The 16,414-nt window shown below is 38.8% G+C and overlaps 1 protein-coding gene across 1 annotated transcript in view; it reads right to left on the bottom strand.

Annotated features, from left to right (window-relative positions):
- SEC22A (SEC22 homolog A, vesicle trafficking protein) overlaps positions 1-15,712 on the bottom strand; it is a 79,285-nt gene extending 63,573 nt beyond the window's left edge. Inside the window, exon 1 of the mRNA XM_007493798.3 lies at positions 15,605-15,712. The gene's annotated coding sequence lies outside the window, so the exon portion shown is untranslated. The remainder of the gene's footprint in view (positions 1-15,604) is intronic.
- Positions 15,713-16,414: the final 702 nt, after the last annotated feature.

Raw genomic sequence — 16,414 nt, 5'->3', positions numbered from 1 at the left:
AAACTTCAAGATTTGAACTTTAAAAAAAAGTTGTACTTCCTGATATAGAAAAGAATATCAATATATTATTTTAGAAAAATTGTCAACCATATGGGTTGAAATAATTTTTCTACCCTCAATAAACTTAATCTTAATAATCCATTGCTAAGCATTCGAGTTAATCAAGGAATCATAAAACTATCATTGTAACAAAGGCTATTTCCTAGGTCCTATACCTTCCTCTCTATACATAAGTGAGCTCAGTCATCCTTGTGGTAGCAACCATAATTTAATTCCAGAGATGAGTCATTCCTAAAGCTACTATTTCTAGGCTTGTACCGCATACTGGTTCCATCATTTCCAGCTCTCTATAGAATATTTCCACTTGAATAACCCACCACTACTTCAAACCTAAGAGAACCATAGAATCCACATTTCTTAGCCAGAAGAGATATTAGAGATTACCTAGTTCTACTTTTTTGTTCCTGGTAAAGAAATTAAGTTCCGAAGAAGTTTTTTTTTTTTAATTGCTAAAAGTTAAATATCTAATGGTAGCAGAGCTGGAACTAGATAAGAGATATTCTAATAGTGACAGTACTCTTTCCACCACATCACATTAAGAAATAAATGCATCTCTCTCTCCAAATTGGTCCCCTTTCCCAATTATTCCATTTCTACTAGTTAAAGTCACTTTTATTTTAGTATCCCAGGCCAGAAACTGAGTCATTTTTGTCTCTTCCTTCTCTTCATCCTCTATTGCTATTATAACCATTTTTCAAACTCAAAATGAGAAAACATAGTCATCCTCAATGCCTTAATACTACAATTGTGAGCTAATTTATTAGCGCATATTAACAGCCTTAAAGTTGGCTTCCCATTTCTATTTTCTTTTTCCCACCTTTATTCTATCCTAGATACTGCTGCCAGATTAATTTTTCTTAATACATTGTGTTCACTACCATTCCCCTGCTTAAGAAATTATAATAACAGCCTACTTTATCAAAAATAAACCCTTCCAGTCTGGCTTTTTAATGTTGTCTTATCACTAGCCTCATCCTCCTCATCTGTCTTTCTCACTTCTATAACAGGCCCTTCTCCACTTCAACTGGGACAACTTTCTCATAGATTCAAGGACATACCAGTGCCAAAGCACTCTAAGGAGGGAAGTTAACTCACCTGCTGCTGTGATCAAAGCATAATTAACTACTTAAATCCAGACCTTACCCATCCAATCAAGATTCAATTCAATCCCATTTTCTTAATGAAACTTTTCCCTGATTTTTCTATCCATCATTAATTTCATTATACTGATAGGATATACTAAAGCAAATACAATATGTATATTTTCCTACCTTATACAGCTATTCTCCCTTTAAAAAAAAACAATCCTATTACATGTAACAATTCAAACTATAGCAAACAATTAGCAATCTAATCTTAATTTGACTACCTCTTTCCCTAAACTTCAATTACAATAGTATCCAGCATCCAAGGCAGAACTCTGCACATGAGAAGTGTTTAACACATAAATTTCCTGTATCATATCACATTAGATTTGTCTCCTTTACTAGTATAAGCTCCTTGGTAGAAAACAAAGGAGTTCTCTGAATCACCCATATCCTCCAAGCACTAAGCACATTGTTGGATGTAAAGAAAATACTTAAATCTTGATTTATTCACTTAAATCAAGGGAAACATATAAACTACTAAAATAAGATCTCTTAAAAGCCAGATGTAAATGTTATTAGGAACAGTAAGAGAGATTCAAAAAAAGAATAATGATTTCTAAATTTACTGTAGTATTGTAGTATGCTCAGGATCAGATGGTTGTTGACGTGAATTGTCCTGAGCTTTCTTAACATAATCAGTTATTTTCAATGCCAGGAGAAATTGAGGAAGCCTTCTAGCACATTGGGTGGACCTCTCCTGCTGTGTATTGTAGGACATGGACAAGAGCTGTACAGCATGGACAAGCACAGATGGTTTGTGATCTACATTGTTGGAGCAAATATCCAAGTTGATGAGATCATGGATCCATTTGAGAATTTAAGACACTAAGTTGTAATAGAATTACTTAAACTTCATTAAAATGACAATCAGTAAATACTTTAATGCACAAAGCTGAAGTCTTACTTAATATTATATTGTCCAGTTTTCAGCGTACATCTATCAGGAAGTTGACCAAGTTTCTTTGAGAGTGATTTAAAATACTTTCTGCATTCCTGCACTCCCACGCTTTGTTCATAATCAGTAGAAGCAGAAAGAGGTAATCCATCTCGTACACGAACCACTGAAGCAGATAAAACTATAGACATTTCAACAAATAGAAAAGACCTAAAAAAAAAAAGAGTTCAAAAGTCAAAGAAGCATTTATTTTAATATTACTTTGACATTTTTTTAGTAAATAGAACATAATAATCATTTTTATAATATTTCACACATATTTTACAAAGATGACATGATCAAACCAGGTAACAGACATATAAGAAATTATGAAGTGAAAACATTAATATAAAAGACAAGACCCACAGTCTAAAATTGTGTACTTGTTCATTCATTCAACAAGCACTTAGTAAAAACCTCCTAATGTGCCAGCCACTGAACTAGATGCTGAGGCACTAAGACAAAAATTAAACAGTCACTGAAGTAAGGTTGTAGGAAACAATATGAATGGGCACACATTCTGACTACAGAGACTAATACAAAATACACCATATATAAAAATTTCCAGGGGAACAATATTAGAAACCACAGGATTCTGGATAGTCTTCCTGAAGGAAGAAGCACATCCTGAGTTTTCAAGGAAGCTAGCTAGAAACCTATGAGGCAGAGGTAAGGAGGTAGTACATTTTTTGAAATAAGGAAAAGTCTGTGCCAAGGAAAGAAGACAAAAAAATGGAATGTTGTACATGAAAGATTAGCAAGCAGACTCTGTTGTCTGAAATGCAGAGATACATGAAGAAAAGTGATATGCAAAAAGCTCAAAAAGGTAAAGTCTGATTGTAAACAGCTTTAAAATTAAAAGAAATCTGTATTTTATCCAGAAAGAGGGAACTATTGGAATGTCTTGATTAGGGAAATTACATGGTCAGACAGTGTTTCAGGATTATCAATTTAACACTTTTTATGGAAGATGGAACAAAAGGGGAAAGACTAGAGCAGTAATAGTGAACCTATGGCACAGGTACCAAAGATGGCATGCAGAGGGCTCTCTGTGGGCATGTGGCTACCCTACCCTCCCACCCAAAAGTTTGTTAGGAGAAAGGCAGATGGACTCAGGCAGAACTGTTCCCTTCCCCCTCTCCACTATGCCTGATATTTTTTCATATCAACCACTACTCTACCCAGCAGCCCAGTGGGAGTACTTTTTTCCTCCCCTGTGTGAGGTAAGAGGGGAGGGGGCACACCTGGCACCTGGTGGTGAGGAGGGCACAGCATATGGTCTCTGGGGGGCACAGCATGAGGTCTGGGGGGTGGGGGTGGGGGACCTAGCACTCCATCTCTACAAGGTCTGCCATCACCGAACTAGAGGTTACCGTTAGTAGGCTACTACAAGCGATAGGTAACAAGGACACGAAACATCACCATGAGTGAAAAATCAGGAAACAAATGGGAGATAGAGCTAGAATTATTACATCTTAGCAACTGATTAGATATGAGAGCACCAGGAGGACTGAGCTTGTTTAACCTCAATGGCTAGAAGGATAGTGGTGTCCTAAAAGAGGCGGGCTTTGAGGGAAAGAAAATGTCCTATTTTTTATATTTTCAGGATATCAAAAATTAATAACAAAATGTATAAGCTCTTATATCAATAAGAAAGGATAGTTTTACCCATGTTATATAATAATTTTAGTTGAAATTTTGGCAGGCTGATAGATTTTTTTCCCCTCAAAATATTTTAAAAGTTTGAATTAATCTTCACATATCTGGCAAGTCAGATCAATAAAGGAGATGGATCTGAAGTCAGAAAACCTGAGTCTGAATCCTGGACATGACACTTAATAATTGAATGCCAAAGAAAAACATTATTTCACCTCCTCTCAGCTTCCCTTAACCTCTCTCTAAACATACTTCATTAAGATTATTGGAGGAAAGTACTCTAAGCCCTAAAGTATTTCAAAATATCAGGGTAAAACTAAGTGTAGGACTCTTAATTCTCAGAGTTTTAAATAGAGACCAAACCTGATGAGGATCACTGATCTGAAAACAAAATAATTAACCTGTATGTATGCCTAGATCACCTGAGATTCAAGAATACACTGGATTCACTTACAGTTTTCACTTATGTTCTTACTTTAAAATAAACCATCTGAGTCCTAGTGTGCCATCACCTTCAGTATCTTCTCCATCCAAAATTTTCTTCTTTACTAAAATGACTAACCCATGTTTTAGAGAAGTCACAAATAAAATTAGACTTTAGATCACCTAACTTTTTTCAGCAATTTAACTTAAACAAAAAGGAGAGCAAAATGGGGGCATTAAAATATATTTTTTTAAAACCACTTAATGATTTTCTTTTCAAAATATTTGGGAGAGAAGATCATTATCTTGAAATGGAGGGCAGTATATTTTTTCACTTTACTTTTACTGCTGTGCTTTTAGAATTAAATATGACAAAAGTTCTACATTGCAGCAAATTCAAAAGACCTAAGGAATGGTACTTAAAGATTTTAGAAAATGCTTTACATGTTATCTGATTTTATCATCACAACAACCCAAGAGGCAAAGGCTAATATCCTAATTTTACAAACATGAAAACTGAGACAATGGTTAAGTAACTTGCCAAAGGCACCCAGCAAATGTCTAAAAAGAATTTATACCTCAGATCTTCCTGATTATACACTTTATCTACCACTCCATGTTAGTTTAAGTGCCTACTTAAAGGTATTGTGCCAAGTATTGACAATGTTGAAAAACAAACAAAAATCTAAGAATTCCTACATTCAACAAGCCAAGGAGCTAACATTTCGTTTGGGTGACAAAACTAGTACCTATAAGGAAACAAACAGGAAAAACTTCAATGAGTGTTTGGCAATTCAACCTTGAGCCTTGAAGAAACCTAGGGATTCAAAGAGGTAGAGACAAGAGGGGGGTTCATTCCAAACATGTAGGACAGACTGTGTAAAGGCACAGACACAGGAAAATAAATGTCAAATTTAGCCAACAAGTAGTACACCAGTTTGGCTGGAAGGGGACTGAATACAAAAAATCTGGAATGGTGGATGAGAACCAGATGTGGTCTATGGCAACACTAGATCTTTGAACAGTAGAGTGACAACTCTAATAGAGGGCATGGTGGATAGAGTTCCAGGCCTGAGGTCAGGAAAACATCTTCCTGAGATACTTGCTAGCTGTGTGACTCTGGGCAAGTCACTTCACCCTGTTTGCCTCAGTTTCCTCATCTGTAAAATGAGCTGGAGAAGGAAATGGAAAACCACTCTTGTATGAAGAGAACCCCAAATGGGGTCATGGAAGATTTGGACATGACTGAAACTGGACAACAAAACAAAAGAATGACAAGATCAGACATGCTTTAGTAATAGAAATTTGACTACGATGTGAAAAATGGTTTGAGAAAGTAGGAAAGTTATCATAACAGTCTAGGTGAGAGGTGACAGGACTGAACTATGACAGTGACAATGTTGATAGGAGACAGATATCAGAGATGCTGATGACTTAACAAGATTTAATAAGTAAAATGGGGAATTGAGAGAGTGAAAAGTCAAGGAAGACTCCAAAGTTGCAAGTCTAGATGACTATAAGGATGGTAGTACCCTCAACAAAATGAGAAGTTTGAGGAGGGATAGGTTTGGGGGAATAAGGAGTCTAATTCTGAATATGTTTGCTGAGTTTTAGACGCTGATGTAGGGGTTTCTTCATCTTTCAGGTGCTATGAATCTGCTCAGATGTTCTTAAATGCATAAAATATTAGGATTAAAAGAAAAAAATGTTCATTGTCCCCAGGATAAGAATCCCTCAGCTTATAAAACATGGAAAAGTTCACTAGACATTTGCCAATGGGAGATTACCATTCAGAAGAGAGATTAGGACTAGATACATAGATTAGCAAACCATATGTATAGGTAATTAAACCCATGAAGTTGAAGAGATAAATGAAAGTATAGAGAGAAGCCTCAAGTCTACAGCACACAAGGATCAACAGAATGAACTGATGTTTAATCTAACCAACGTAGTGATTGAAAAGAAAGAGTCTGGCATGATAGCTAACGGATATATGGAAGAAATCAGATTAGTTATAATTAGTTCCAGAGAGCAGAAATAGGAAAAAAATGGCTCAAAGTTACAAAACAGGCAAATATAGGCTTGGTCTAAGGAAAATTTCCTAACAATCAAGCTACCAAAAGTTAAAAGGTTGCCTTTTTAAGTAGTAGATTCTCCCTTATAAAGTAGTAGTAGATTCTCTTCAAGCAAAGGTTGAATTGACCAAGTATATGAACTGGACAGGATAATTTCTGATGTCCCTTCCAATTCTGAAAAGTCATGCACTATCCTGGAGATCCTTCCCCTACCAACAATTACTGGGAATTCCTTTTTAGTAATAAAGTTATTTCACAGGATCTGGTCTCAAGGCAATCAATTTACAATCCACTTCGGTTTGTAGGTTTGTTTTTTTTACAAGACCAATCTCTCTTGGGACTTGCCGGATATGCAAAGGTACAAAGCCTTGATTCAAATCCTGAAGTATAGTGCCCATATGAGTAGCTATTTTAGGGCTCAGCTTCAAGTTACTAACCTCATTAGCATCATAAGACCTAGTATTTATAGAGAGCATTTAGGTTTGCAAAGTACTATAACACAAGCTATCTCACTTGATCCTCATGAAAACTGGGAGTTGGTGTTATTATTATTATTCCAATTTTACATAAGAAAACTCAGGCAAATGTTAAATGACTTATCCAAGGTCACATAACAGATAAAATTTGAACTTAGGTTGTCCTAATTCCAAATGTAATGCTTTTACTCATTGTGCCACCTAGATTCATACCTATTTCCTTTCTATCTGTGCACCAGAAGAAAGCTTATACTTTTAAGACTTGGTGTAGAACCTGAATCTTAACAACAACAAAAAAAAGTCAATTTGGAATTTTCTGCTATTCCACCTATTCCCTGACATACTCCCTGCCTAGTTAGAAAATTCTGAAAAAATTTTGCCTCAAGCTTTGCTAAAGACCTCAAAAAATGGCCTTTTCTATGACACACAAAGGCAGCCAATGTAAAGGAAAGGATATTGGACTTGGGAATCAGGAGAGAGCTGAGAAGAAATCCCACCTTAGATACTATGTGACTACTGTAAGCCATTTAACCTTTTAGCCCCAGTCTTCTCTGTAAAATGTAAAGAATACCAAACTCAGAGGGTTCTTTTTTTATCAGGCTCAAATTAAATTAGATATATAAACTATTTTATAAACTCCAAAATACTATATCAGCTATTATTATTATTACATAAGTGAGTAGGGAACTCCCCATTCCCTCAAAACTTATTTACCCACCCCTAAGAAAGAAGTATAAAAGGCCTGTGCCTTGATTTCACAGATATAGAAAAAAAAAAGTTTGGCTATGAGCACATTAATTCATCTACTTCAGGATAATCCTATGACTAGAAAGTTAATTTTTTGAGATCTCCCTTGTGCCATATCTAAAAATCCCCTGTCACTTAGGGCTGAGTGAGCATCTCCAGGAGTTTCAAAGAATCAAAGAATGGAAATCACCAAAATTAGACCAGGAAGAATCTTTATCTTAATAAAAGACTGCACTCTAAAAGTATACCAAAGTAAAAGGTAAAATCCATAATACATCATCATTATACTCTCATTGTCTTGGACTACATATTATAAAGCATTTTTCTCAGAAAAAAAAAACTGAGTTTCTTTAACTTGAACATGATATTTCTCATTGTCCCTCTTAAGCTCACAGCTTCACTCATAGATACTTTGTAATTCTGGGTTCAGTTATTAATCTGTAAAGGATAATTTTATAGTTGTGACTTAATATCTAAAAGTTGATTTAAACTGCTATGGCTCAGGCTGAGCTAGGCAGGAGTTAAAGGCCTTGGCCAAAGGGGCCTCTCCTGAGCCCAAGGGAAAAGGAAGTCAGTCCTATCACTCACCACAAGACTGTCTCAAGGAAGCTATCTGAGGGAGCTCCTCCAGGCTCGAGTTCCAGGACTGAACTGGTGCCCAGGCTGCTCATAGGAAGTGATCAGCCAGATCCACCTCGCCGGGGAAAGAGAGCGAAGAGAGGAAGTGATGTGCCTTATATAGACGGTTTTACATCACTTTTCTGTGTCTTATCTGTATTAATGGTAGCTTAGCTTGACTTAGGACAGCCCAGGGGTGTGTCAGCTGTTTCTGCACATGTCTATCAAAGGCCATCTTCCTATATTCTTAATCCTTAAGTATGGATGCAGACATTCCTGACCTTGTTAGACTAAGTAGGGTGGAGCAATGTAAAGTTCCCAAGACATTCCTGATTCTGTTAGACCAAGTATCTCCACTGTTACAATCAGGAGGTTACAACTTTATCTTTCCCTAAAGTACGGTCTGAGTAGGGTGGAGTAGTTTTAAAGTTCACAATCCCCCGATGATCATTGGGAGGCTAGTTTCCCCATTGATCATTTAACATCTTGTAGTCCTAAAGCACTTCTAACTACAGATGTATACAATATTCAGTTTCTAAGAGGAAATTACAATAGTTAGGGGGGAACAGAAAAGAGAAAGCAAAACCAATGTTTTGCTAGGCGCATTGACAAAAAGCCAAATTAGTGGCAGACCCCTTTGGCATAAAAGTGTACATTTACAATAAATGTTCAATCAAACTTTAGTTCAATCAACCACACCCAAAGTTCATTCTTGATCTTTCTGATGTAGTGTAGGTTTTCTGGCATCTTTCTGCAACAGTTCATTCTCTGGATTTAGGAGTTAGCAAGCTTCTTCCTTGAAGATCTTTTCTTGAACAAAATTTCAAAATCTTGGATTTTTATTAAAATACAATCCCCCCTGAAGTGAGTGTTAAGAAACATCCAGTTCAGCTCAGGATGCATGGTTGAGTTATGGGGGTGTATGAGTCAATTATCAAAAGAAGAGAAAAACAAAGAAAAAACCTCAAAAAAGAAAAAAATGGAAGAAAGTTAAACTTTTGGTAGAAAGAAAAAATTCAAAATCAGAATCAAAATACCAAAATTTATATGTATAAAATGTTGAGTAAGCAAGAATAAATTCATAATAGGCCCTTGTACAGGTCCAATTTTAAAGTAATTTCTATCCCACAAGTCTGTAGGATGGAATGCAGTAATATTTCACTTACCCATTTGCAGCCAAGACTACAGGAACTTGCCATACTATAAGAAGAAAAAGAACTAGAATTTTATTTTGATAGGAAAGTGTCATTCCCTGGTCTGATTTTTTTCATTCTTAGGAATATAAGGAGCCAGGATGATAGTCAAACATTGGTACTTGTCTGAGTATTTCACAAAGAGTGTAGATACAAGGAAGTCCTACAACTTAACATATGTCAAGTGTCGCAACCTCGAGTCTCACACTAGTTTTTCCTGTGTGCTCTTTTTAGCACTATTCAGGTTAAGTCTGTGCTCCTTGTTTTTATCCCATTTCCTAGAATCAGACACAAACATTAATCACAATCCCATAACATTTTTATCAATAAATGGCAGGTTCCCACAGTTTAAAGCTTTATGGGTATGCATTGATATTATAGCAAGTATATATATATATATATATAAAAATATATATATTAAACTTATATTACTGCAGAAAAAATATTAATTGTGTGTACCTTTAGTACATGAAATGAGAAAGAAAGGGAAAAAATCAAATATTCTAATCAAAATAAAATAATAAAAATAAGGGGTAAAGAAAAAAATCATGGATTCAATGTGTTCTCGAAAAAAATAGCATCCACTAGACAATGGATTATTATCTCCAATGCATGTGACAGGACACAGTCAATCAGTCTCAACAGAAGATGCTCTCTTTACATGAGAGCAACGAATCCAAGAGTCCTTCTCTCCAATCTTTACAGATTTTGGAGTAGTTAACAATATTTGGAAAGGCCCTTCCCAGGAAGGCCGAGTTGTTCCAGTACGCTGGAAATTCTTAATATATACCTTGTCTCCTGGGTTCAGGTCATGAAGAGAAAAGTCTAGTGGTCTAGCTTGTACTGCAGTTCCGGATTCATGGAGTTCACATAGTTTATGTGCTGTAATTCCTGTATATAGGAAGCAATAGTATTATCTCCCCCTAATAGTGATGTATATGCCAGGGAGAAAGGCTTAGCCTGTATAGGTGGATGTCCAAAAAGCATCTCAAATGGTAAGATGTGTAGGTCTCCTCTAGGCCTGCTTCTAAGATAAAATAAGGCCAGAGGGAGAATTTCAGGCCATTTTAAATGGGTCTCAGTGCATAATTTGCCAATCGTAGTTTTAAGTTCTCTGTTCATTCTTTCAAATTGGCCTGAGCTCTGGGGATGATATGGAACATGATTAGGAGTTATCCCCAAGCAAGAATATATGTGATTTAGGACAGAATCAGTAAAATGACTTCCTCTATCTGAATCAATATGTGCTGGCAGGCTAAAACGAGAATAATTTCTTTTAAAAGTACCTTAGCAATAAAAGCCGCTGTGGCTCAGGTCGTAGGAAATGCTTCCAGCCATCTGGTCAGTTGATCTACTTAGACAAAATTTATAACGTCCGGCCTTCGGCATTGTTATGAAATCTATCTGTAGGTGCTCAAAAGGTGTGTAACAGCCAGAGGAAGGCCACCAAAGGCTTTGCCACGAAAGGCATGTTGGTTATATGCTTGGCAGGTAGAGCAGGCTGTACACACTTTAGAGGCTATAGTAGTCATACCAGGGGCTATCCATACTCTCTTAACAGAGTCCACAATGCCCTGAGTGCCAAAGTGACCATTTTTATGAATAGATTGGCAAATTTGGTGATAGAAACTTCTAGGGAGCAGGGGTTTTCCTTCAGATGACACCCATACTCCATTAATTTGTTTTGCTTTGAATTTTTGCTTCCATTTTTCCACTTCTTTTTCATTAAAGGAAAGTGTTAAATTTAAGTCATCAGTGGTTGTTAATGTCAAAATTAATTCAGGACCTTCTGTGGCTGCTAGCTTTGCAGAGGCATCTGCTCAATCATTTCCCCTAGAGACAAGGTCAGTGCCACCTGTATGGGCAGAGCAATGAACTACAACTAGGGCTTCAGGCAGCTGGAGAGCAGAAAGAACTTCATTAATAATTTCTGCATTAGCTATAGATTTTCCAGCTGAGGTTAAAAATTCTCTCTGGAGCCATAGCATCCCGACTGAGTGACAAATGCCAAAAGCATATCTAGAATCCGTATAAATTGTTGCCTTTTTATCCTTGGCAATCATACAGGCGTGTTTCAGAACTATGAGTTCTGCCCCTTGAGTGCTAATATTAGAGGGCAGTGAAGCTGACCACTCAGTGGCAAATTCTGTGACTACAGCAGCTCCAGTGTGGCGTATGCCATCCCTCATAAAAGAGGAACCATCAGGAAATAAGACCAGATCTGGACCGTCTAAGGGAGTGTCCAAGAGATTATCTAGAGGCTTTTCTCCCATGGACACTAGTGTTTCACAATTGTGTAATGGTTCTCCTAAAGTCAGTAAATCTGGAAGCAAGGTGGCAGGGTTAAGGGTTGTACAGCGTTTCAAGGTATGAAATAACCTTGTTAAATACAGAACCCATATTACATGAGGTCGCTCAGTGTATGTCTACAAATGCCTCCCACTCTAGTGCAATTCCTTTCTTTTGAGGAAGGCAGAAGATGGAAGAGGAAGAAGAGATGAGATGAGATGCTATAATAAAAGTTGGTGTTGTGAAAGGAACAGTACCAGAACATATAAGTTTTAAGGCCTGGCTTTGAAGCCTGGTTCTCATACCTGCTACTGCATTGAGTAAATCACTTAATCTCTGAGATTCAATTTTACTTCCAAATGCTTGTGGTATCTTCTTCAAAGTGCTTTTGTCAATTAGGGACAGCATTCATTGTCCACTATGTGCCAGACATGGTGCTAAGCTGTGAGGATATGAAGAAAGTCAAAAGACTGTCCCTAGTCTCAGGGAGCTAATAGTCTAAGACAACTATGTACAAACAAGCCAGAAAAAAATTGCAATTAGTCAACAGAGAGATAGCACCAGCATAAAGAGAGAGAGGGAAAGGCTTCTTGCAGAAGGTGAAATTTTAGGTAAGACTTAAAAGGAAGCCATGAAAACAAGATAGAAAAGGGAGAGAGTTATGAGCATGGGAAGCAACCAGTGAAAATGCTCAGAGCAGGGTAGAGTATCATGTACAAGATACAGTAAGGAGATCAGTGTCCCTAGATTGTAGGAGCTTTTAGGGGTAAGAATACTTAAAAGGTAAGGAGATACCTAGTCATGGCAGGTTTATAAGCCAAACACAGGATGTTCCATTTTATTCTAAAGCCAATCAGGAGGCCCTGTTGACTGAATAGAGGCTGGAAAAAAGAGGTGAAATGATATGGTCAGATTTATGCTTTAGGATGATCAATGTGACAGCTGAGTGGAGGATGGAGACTTATAGGGGAAAGACCCAAGAAAGGTAGGCCAACCAATAAGCTATTTCAAATATAGGCATAAAATGAGAAGGGCCTGCACCATGGTGGTAGAGGTCTCAGAGGACAGAATGGGGCACAAAAGAAAGAGATTACAAAGGTAGAAATAATAAGACTTGCCAACTGATTGAATATGGTGAGGGGGAAGGAGGGAATGAAAGAGTCGAATCTAGAATGGCACGTAGGTTGTGAGCCAAGGGCACTGAAAAGATGATGGTACTGCCAAACAGAATTAAGAAAGTCTGGAATAGAGGGTTTGGAAAGAAGTTCAGTTTTGGATATGGTGAGTTTAAGTTATCTTCAATATATCCAGTCTGAGATAACCAATAAGCATTTGGAGATTAGAGACTTTAAAGCTCAGGAGAGATTAGGACTGGATAAATAAAAATATGAGTCATTTGCTGAGAGATAATAATTGAATCCAAGGAAGTAGATGAGATCATGAAGCAAAACAGCAGAGAGAGAAGAGGCCCTAGGACAGAGTTTTTGGGTAATATTCATAGTTAGCAGGCATGAGTTTGATAAAAATAACCAAAAAAGCAAGACTGAGAAGCAATCAGACAGATAAGAGAACCAGGAGAGAACAATCATGAAACCCAAAGAAGAGGGAGTGTTAAAAAGATGATTAATAGTGTCAAAGGTGGCAGTGAGGTCAAGAAGAATAAAAAATTGAGAAAGGCCCCTAGGAAGCATTGCATTGGTAACTTTGAAAAGTTTCAGTTGAATGTTGAAAACACCCAGATAGTAGAGTCCAGAAGAAAATGGGAGAAAAGAAGTATAAGCACTGATTGTAGACAACCTTCTCAAATAGTTTAGTCAAAAAAAGAAAATGATATAGAATAATATCTCACAGGAATGGATGGATTAAATGAGTTGTTTGAGGGAGAGATTTAGCTGTGTTTGAAGGCAATAGGAGAGCAACTAATAAAACAGAGTGAAAATAAATAAGAATGAATAAGACAGATGGGGAAATCTGCCAAAAAAGATGGAATGGGATCATTTGTACCTAAAGAGATGCTTGCCTTGGCAAGGAGGAGGGCCACTTAATAAGACAAGGGTGAAAGAGGAAAAAGTGCCAAAAGGCATCTCAGTGCTGTGAGTGAGATAAGGAAGGAAGAAGTGAGAGTTCTAGGCATGGTCTCAATTTTTTCAGTAAAATACAACAAAAATTAGCAGGGGAGAGGGTAGAGGCTTTGGGGGCAGGTTGCATAGGTTTGGGAAGGTATCATTAAAATGCTACAGAAATGTGTGATACTGTCATGATACACATCTTGCTCCAAGGCTATTTCAAATTACAATGAATGCTTTTTTTTTTTCAAACCCTTACCGTCCCTCTTAGAATCAATACTGCGCATTGGTGACAAAGCAGAAGAGTGGTAAGGGCTAGGCAATGGGGGTTAAGTGATTTGCCCAGGGTCACACAGCTAGGAAGTGTCTGAGGTCAAACTTGAACCCAGGACCTCCCATCTCTAGGTCTGGCTCTCAATCCACTGAGTTACCCCCTAGAATGCATTCATCCCTTAAAACTCAGCCTAACAGATTCTGGATCCTTTAGTAGCTGGTGCCTTTCTTCCCAACTGTCCCAAAAAGTAACCTTGTATTGAATTCGAATCTATTTTCTTGATACTTATTTTATGTACCTAATGCTCCTTCACCTTCCTGTTCCCCTCCACCACCACATAAGCTCCTTAAGGGCAGGGTTTATCTTTGTACCTCCGGCCAACACAGCAAGTTACTTGTGCTTCACAGATTCACATGATTGAATTTAATAGCGCCACACCAAGTGCTCCAAGTCTTAAGGCAGTTTTAAGCTCTAATAGTTTTAAAGCTTTGCTTTTAATAACTTAAGAATACTTTTGGGACACCTGGTCCTTAGAACTCGTCTTTGGTCTCTAACCATACTTTTCCTATTGTCATGATTTCGGTTGGTCTTCCCTGTGGCAATCCCACTTCCCCCATCTCCACAAGTCCTAGAAACAAACTCCAGGAAAGCAGGTGTCTTGGTCCAGCTGCTTTCAACACATACACCAACGCACCCAGCACATGATCTGGCCCATACAATACACATAATAGAATCATAGAGCTTCCTTAACTCCCTTAACTCCAACTCCAATGACTTCCTATTGCCTCCAAAAGCAAATGCGGAAATGTTGTCTGACAATCAAAGTCCTTCCTAACTTGGCCTCCTCCTGTTTTTCCAAGACTTCCTACACCTTACTCCCCAAATGACCCTGGCCTCCTGGCTGTTCCAGGGCCAAGACACTCCCTCTTTTGGCTCTGGGCATTCTCTCTGGCTGTCTCCCATGCCTGGAGAGATCTCCTTCCTCTGTTCCAACTACTTGAGTTCCCTGCTTTCCTTTAAGTCATAACTAAAACTCCACCTTTCATTGGAAGTCTTCCTAACCCGTCAACTCTGGAGCTTTCCCTCTTTTCTTCATTATTTCCTATTTATCCTGTATATAGTCTGTCTCATATGTATGTTTGCCCGCTGTCTCACTAGACTGGAAGCTCCTTGAAAGCAAGGGCTCTCTTTTCCTCCTTTTTTTATCCTCTGCGCCAAGCAAAGTGCCAGGCACACTGTAGGCACTCAATTGTTAATTGAGCTTTGTAAATGAAGGCAGAACTAGATGACGACGCCGGTCACAACTGCTTCCATCTGTGCAGTGATTTACAGTCTGCGGTCCAAGCTTTCACATTTACATGCTGCGATAGGGTGAATTATTTCTTACACACTTATACACAGCCACACAAATTTATTTCCTTCTTCCCCTTCCTCCAACCCCGTTCACCACGAAGGGATCCGCTGACGTGGGTGGGGCCCGGGTGAAAATGAAGCTGCCATCACCTAAAGGACCACAATCATCCATAGGAAGAGAAAGTGGGTGAGGAAGGAGAGGTGACCAGGGGACCCTGGGAATGGGTCGGACAGGGGAAGGGTGGGGTCAGGCCCCACGGACAAAGGGGGAGGGCCGGGGCTGGGGCCCTACCTGCCGAGCTGGAACCCGCCGCTCTGTGTGACGCGGCGCGCGATGCATCATGGGACCCGGGAGCGCTCTCGCTCCTGGGTAGGTTCGGGGTGGGGGTGCCTCGGCAAACTGTCACGTCGCACGCACTGAAGGGGGCGGAACAAAAAGTATCTCCTCCTCCCTAATCCCTTTTCTGCCAACTTCAAAACCTCAATCTCTGGCCCCGCTAATAGCAACAACTGTAGGCTCCTGGCGCATGCGCACTGATACCCTAGCTGCCAAACGCACCTGTGGAGATTCTAGTTCCCATCCGCCTCTTTCCCCTGGCCACTTCTTCGTCCGGTCTCTCCCCCTACATCTATCTCTGCCTTCCAAGTCTCCCTCCCATCTCTCTCCTCCCTAAACCTTGAGAAGGGTCAAGGAAGACTCCGAAATGCTTAGCGTGCCCAGGCTTTGCAGCAGAAAGAACTGAATTCAAATCCAATCTCAGACACTAGCTGTGCCCCTGGGCAAGTCACTTAACCCTGTTTGTCTTAGTTTCCTCATATGTAAAATGAGCTGGAGAAATTAATTGAAAACCATTCCAGGGGCAGCTAGGTGGCGGCTCAGTGGATTGAGAATCAGTCCTAGAAAAAGGAGGTCCTGGGTTCAAATTTTACTTCAGACACTAGCTGTGTGTCCCTGGACAAGTCACTTAACCCCTACTGTCCAGCCCTTACTGTGCTTCTGCCTTAGAACTAGTTCACAATATTGATTCTTAAACTTGGAGTCACAAAGAGTGCGACAAAATTGAAGGCTAAACCACTGCCCAGTCCCAGGCTAGAGTCATTT

This window comes from Monodelphis domestica, chromosome 4 (assembly GCF_027887165.1).
Source record: "Monodelphis domestica isolate mMonDom1 chromosome 4, mMonDom1.pri, whole genome shotgun sequence".
Taxonomy (NCBI): domain Eukaryota; kingdom Metazoa; phylum Chordata; class Mammalia; order Didelphimorphia; family Didelphidae; genus Monodelphis; species Monodelphis domestica.
Note: the sequence above shows the minus strand (reverse complement) of the source record. Positions and strands in the feature narration are given on the sequence as shown.